This window comes from Colias philodice, chromosome 14 (assembly GCF_061535455.1).
Source record: "Colias philodice isolate Cphi_HAF_F1 chromosome 14, ilColPhil1 Martin Lab GWU primary, whole genome shotgun sequence".
Lineage (NCBI taxonomy): Eukaryota > Metazoa > Arthropoda > Insecta > Lepidoptera > Pieridae > Colias > Colias philodice.
The window spans coordinates 5,057,627-5,063,988 of NC_143099.1; the positions used below are offsets into that span (position 1 = coordinate 5,057,627).

At 30.1% G+C, this 6,362-nt stretch overlaps 1 long non-coding RNA gene across 1 annotated transcript; it reads right to left on the reverse strand.

Moving 5' to 3' along the window:
- Nucleotides 1-1,926: 1,926 nt before the first annotated feature.
- LOC149482815 (uncharacterized) lies at nucleotides 1,927-3,534 on the reverse strand. Its single transcript, XR_016316632.1, has 2 exons — nucleotides 2,758-3,534; nucleotides 1,927-2,670 (listed from the first exon to the last, which is right to left on the reverse strand). It is a non-coding gene; the product is annotated as an uncharacterized LOC149482815 (long non-coding RNA).
- Nucleotides 3,535-6,362: the final 2,828 nt, after the last annotated feature.

Below are 6,362 nucleotides of genomic sequence, written 5' to 3' on the forward strand. Positions count from 1 at the left end.
ATTGTATGGTAGTAGTCCAGGAGGAATCGGCGCATGAGTACCGAAAACTATTCCACCTCAATTTTTTTACGTGATCCTCTTCAAATTGCCCTACTGATGATATAAATGCATGTTGCCATGGGGCAACCCGGTGCCATATTGTTTAAACCGAAATTGTTTAAACAATTGCAAGGAATTGTTATTTTTCAACCGGACAAATTTTTTTTATATTTTTTATCGAAATACCAATAAAAAAGGTCCAATTACTTTTCACGATAAAGTTAATATTTTCAAAGATATGAATTTTTTAAGGTTTGAAAAATCTCAAATTTGGGTACTTTCGACCCATGAAAAATATATTTAAAAAAAAAATAATATATAAGTAATATTTTTTTTTCAATTCTCTATACAATAGTTAATAATATTGTTAATAGAGATTTAAGAAAATTTCATTGTTTATATCTGTTTTTTAATTGTTAACTTCGCGCGCTCACAAATAATATAAGTTGCATACTTCTATGTGGTTGTGATTCAGAAGACTGTAAGAATATAATATATAAAAATAATATTGATAATAAATAAATACTTATTTTTAAATCTTGTTTTATTATTTCATACTTCTCCATCTATAACTTTCGTTTGAAGAAGTTATTCAATGTAATTAATAAGGTAAAAGACCTAGTTATTGACACTTTAAATTTTATTTTAGTTAAAAAAAAAACAAATCAATTCTAATAAATTAATAAATATAATTTTTGAATTAAAAATTTTAAGATCTTTGGTTTTTTGAGAACATTTCATTCTTTTAATTAAAATCAAATTGCGAGTGTCAAACAACTAGGCCAGTGTCAATAACTGGGTCTTTTACCTTACTTGCTGTTTCAATAACAAAAAAGTAATATAAACTGACAAAAAAGTAATTTTAATTACATGTTTCAATTTATGCTTAAATAACTTTAAAAAAATTGATTTCAGAAAAAAATATATAAGAAACAAATTGTAGACAATTTAATTATTAATAAGATTGCTCTCTTTAGAAATCTTGATAAAGTTGATAGTTTTTAAGATAAATGATAAATAATGATTCAAGACACAGAGAGGCCGATGCAGCGCATGAGTAAGAGAGAGACGGCGATACTTAAAGGTAAGCGGCGCGTACTTGTGAGCGCGCGAAGTTAACAATTAAAAAACAGATATAAACAATGAAATTTTCTTAAATCTCTATTAACAATATTATTAACTATTGTATAGAGAATTGAAAAAAAAATATTACTTATATATTATTTTTTTTTTAAATATATTTTTCATGGGTCGAAAGTACCCAAATTTGAGATTTTTCAAACCTTAAAAAATTCATATCTTTGAAAATATTAACTTTATCGTGAAAAGTAATTGGACCTTTTTTATTGGTATTTCGATAAAAAATATAAAAAAAATTTGTCCGGTTGAAAAATAACAATTCCTTGCAATTGTTTAAACAATTTCGGTTTAAACAATATGGCACCGGGTTGCCCCATGGCAACATGCATTTATATCATCAGTAGGGCAATTTGAAGAGGATCACGTAAAAAAATTGAGGTGGAATAGTTTTCGGTACTCATGCGCCGATTCCTCCTGGACTAAATTACTTTTTTGTCAGTTTATATTACTTTTTTGTTATTGAAACAGCAAGTAAGGTAAAAGACCCAGTTATTGACACTGGCCTAGTTGTTTGACACTCGCAATTTGATTTTAATTAAAAGAATGAAATGTTCTCAAAAAACCAAAGATCTTAAAATTTTTAATTCAAAAATTATATTTATTAATTTATTAGAATTGATTTGTTTTTTTTTTAACTAAAATAAAATTTAAAGTGTCAATAACTAGGTCTTTTACCTTATTAATTACATTGAATAACTTCTTCAAACGAAAGTTATAGATGGAGAAGTATGAAATAATAAAACAAGATTTAAAAATAAGTATTTATTTATTATCAATATTATTTTTATATATTATATTCTTACAGTCTTCTGAATCACAACCACATAGAAGTATGCAACTTATATTATTTGTGAGCGCGCGAAGTTAACAATTAAAAAACAGATATAAACAATGAAATTTTCTTAAATCTCTATTAACAATATTATTAACTATTGTATAGAGAATTGAAAAAAAAATATTACTTATATATTATTTTTTTTTTAAATATATTTTTCATGGGTCGAAAGTACCCAAATTTGAGATTTTTCAAACCTTAAAAAATTCATATCTTTGAAAATATTAACTTTATCGTGAAAAGTAATTGGACCTTTTTTATTGGTATTTCGATAAAAAATATAAAAAAAATTTGTCCGGTTGAAAAATAACAATTCCTTGCAATTGTTTAAACAATTTCGGTTTAAACAATATGGCACCGGGTTGCCCCATGGCAACATGCATTTATATCATCAGTAGGGCAATTTGAAGAGGATCACGTAAAAAAATTGAGGTGGAATAGTTTTCGGTACTCATGCGCCGATTCCTCCTGGACTATAGTGGTATTTATAAAAAAATATTATTAGGTATTTCGGTTTCGATTGTTTTTTATGGTTTCGTAAAAAGGTACGTATTTTTTCCTGTTTTCATAGATTCATTCATAGAATTATACGGAACCCTTCGTGCGCGAATCTGACTTCCACCTGGTTGATCTTTTTACAAATCAATAATCGTATCCTACTAATATTATAAAAGCAAAAATATATAAGAATGGACATTTGATATTCTTTCACGAAAAATCTACTGAATGAGTTTTTATGGAACTTTACAATTATACATATTATAGATTAAACATCAGAATAACATATAGGCTACAATTTACCGCGGGAAAATAACTCATTCCCACAGGAAAAAATTGGTAAAAGTTTAAAATAAATTGCTTCAAATAAAACAAATAAAATTTAAAAAAATTTTTTACAACATTTTATTTCGATACTTAATTAACAAATTACAATATTTATTATTTAAAATAGATGCCACCTTAAACTTGTGGCACAGCATCTCTGCAAAGCACTTTACTTTTCTTCCCGTCTGATTAGAAATGATTTGAACAAGGCCGAGAATGTTTTGAAGGCTTCCAATTTTCCCTTTGCTAAAGCTTTAACCCAAACATCTTTTAATTTTTCTCAAGCCAGAAACCTGCAAATAACAATAAAATCCATACTTAAATACCTTTTTTTTCTCCTAACCTAAAGCAGTCATTATCAATGAAGTACTTCGTACCTACTCAAGTATCGATAATTGCACAACACTATGGAAGTTATATTTTGCATTTTTTCTAAAAACTAAGCTGATTATGATTTCATTTCAATGATTACGGTTAGATAAAACATAGATGATTATGAAAATAACGTAAATTAACTTATTTATAATACAATTAACAAAAAAATTGATCAAAACACTAACCTGTGAAAAGACAAATTCCAATCTTCATCCGATTTCCCAGTACTACGGCTTTTGCAGCCGTGAACAACACAAGCCATGTAATCTTTAGTAAATTATCTTTTCATAAAATAACTTAAGAAACTAGAAAACACGTTTTTCACTTCAAAAACAATAATTAAAATCAACATGCGTTAGTGACCAGACTGGTCACTAAAACAAATTCAAATGAGCACATGTCATTTCAAACTGTCGAACTGACATATATCTATCCTCTTTTTTCGCATGACATTTTGCCATAAGCCAAAAAGGCCAAACTAGTGCTTTATTGTTCAATTAATTGTTACTTCTCCAGGCTTGTTAATTGCTCCGAGGTCAAAGCTGTGTCAACTGTCAAAGTATGCCAAAGCCAATTAAAAAGCTCATATATAATATTTACTAAAACTTATGTGCAAAAAACCTTCTTGTATTTCAAAAAAATCTACGGCTGTGGTTTGATGAAAATCAAAAAAATGAAAAACGAAGGAAACAAAGCCGCAAAGATGATAAACTTACCTATAATTGAATTTGTTTTCTATTATATTGCTTTAAACCTATGGTAACTTTTTCCCTAGCGGAAACTAACCACAAGCGGTCCGAGCAAGATGTCTCTCAAAGGTAAAGGGTGGTAAAAGTTTTAACCTTCTGGCTTTTAACAATTCGTTAATTTTTTTTAATAATATTCCTCTATATATGCCTAAGTACGAGGATGGTTCTTATGGGGAGATAACGTAAACATGTACCATGGGCGAAGCCGGGGCGGAACCACGGCGAAACGCTAAGGTATTTTTGGTACGAAGTACGAACCTATTTTAGAAAATTGAGATGTTTCTATAATTAATATAGAATTTATAGTTTTGCAACCAAACGACCTTATTATTATGAATCAGTAGCTCGGATAAAAATTATTTCCTAGATTGTTTGTTTGGTTAAACGCGCTAATCTAAGGAACTACGAGTCCGATTTGAATAACTAGGTATTCGAGGTACTAGATATGTTCGAGGTATGTCTAAGAACTAATCCTATCGCTTCTTTTACCTCGCCTCGGACCTCGGTTAGCAGAGCTTTGGTGGAAACAGCTAAGGTGCTAGATTTTTGCGCATACAAAACAAGTGAGGAAGCAGCAGCACTTCCCGTTATTTTAAGCAATGTGGGATTCGAACCCGCATCTTCCGTTTATATAGTTCTAGTGCAGCACAGTGCAGATATGCTATAGACCACTACGCTAACGACTATACGAGAGCCTTTTTTTGTTTTAGCTAAGAATGCCATTTATTTATATTGAAATCAAAATTATAATTTAATAAAATAAAGTGAACAAATAATCTCTGGGATCCTAAATTAAAAAAAAGTTTGCATAAAAGCTATTTGATTGACCTGATAATAAATAATTAATTGAGGCATGTAGGAGTAGGTATCTACAATTTAGATTAACACAACATAATAAAAAAGTTACAGGAAGTGAAAGTGATATACAGGGTCACTTGTAAAACACCAGCAACCTAGCAGGACAAGTCACAAGATATCTAATATCATAAGTAAAAACATATTTTGTTCTACGACTATTGGTATTATATTCTATTTGTCCATGGCATTATGCAACAAATTATTTTTAAAATGATTTTTTAAGCTTTTATTGTACTATCCTAACATTTGTAAGTCTATGTTCTATTCATTATCGAAAGGACGACGCGACGCCCCCTTCCCCCTCTCTTTAGCTTCTTGTTTACGTAATTTTTGGGATGAGCGTAGAGTAAATAATATTCAAACGGAAAATTAAATGAATATTGCACGCCTCATATGCGAAGCGTTGAGGTGGGTACTACTGTCACTTCGCGCAAAACATCTGATTTTTCAAACTTAAAATGTCTTTATGTATCATACATTGCACTTGTAAGATAATACATACACACACATATTATAGTAGGGGAGGCCAGGATGCTAAATGTGGATTTACTCGAGCGTCACGGGAACCTATTAGAATTGGTAGATTAGACCATAGCGAGAAAAAAAGGTCCTATAATGTTTTCACTTTTAGCGGTGGGGAAGGGTTTTTTGATTTTTTTTAATTTAAAAAAGAAAAAAATTGGCTTGGAAATACTCAAGCGCGTTAGATATTGATATTTTGCATGCTCCAGGACGTCACTGAAAAAAAGTATACGTTAATCTGACGATTTAAGTGGCGATTTAATCGCTATGAAGAAAGGGTAAAAAATTAAAGTAATATTATTCGAGCGCGTCAGATTAATATATGGGGGGGTTAATTACAATATAAGAAGTCCCCATTTCGCTAATCTGACGATTCGAGCTCAACCTTAGGGAATTATGGATCATTCAAATTTTCCAGCGGGGCCCCTGAGCGCACCCACCAACCATAACTGCTCATATTGACTAGAGGTACTAATGAATAGCTAAGGTACCGTCCCTTATAGTAATCTGACGCGCTCGAGTAAATCCCAAAATCCCCCTCTTGGCCTCCCCTACTATTAATAAAAAACACTATTTTTAACATTCATGATATTTTTGATGTCATTTTTGTTATTTAAACTAGTTAAAAAACAGTTTAAAAAAGTTCTGTCTTGGACGTCCGTGTGTATGTGCGGAGGATTTTCTTGTTAACACGATAGCGACCGAAATACTTTACTAATCGAGTCTTTTTTTTCTCTTACGCTTGAGTATGCTCAGGAATAGAACCCTTTCATTTTTCAGGGTCTGATTCGATGTGGTTTAATTGTTATTAAATAAACAAAAATAATAATTAATAAACTATTATTAAAAAAAAATTATGAGGCGTGCACTTTTGGATTTTCCAAATTATTTATTTTTGTATGATAATAAAATCTAACAAATTATCAAACGTCGTAGAACAAATGTTGTTATTTATGATGTTAGCTATCTTGTCTTGCGAGGTTGCTGATGTTTTACAAGTAACCCTGTATTTATACACG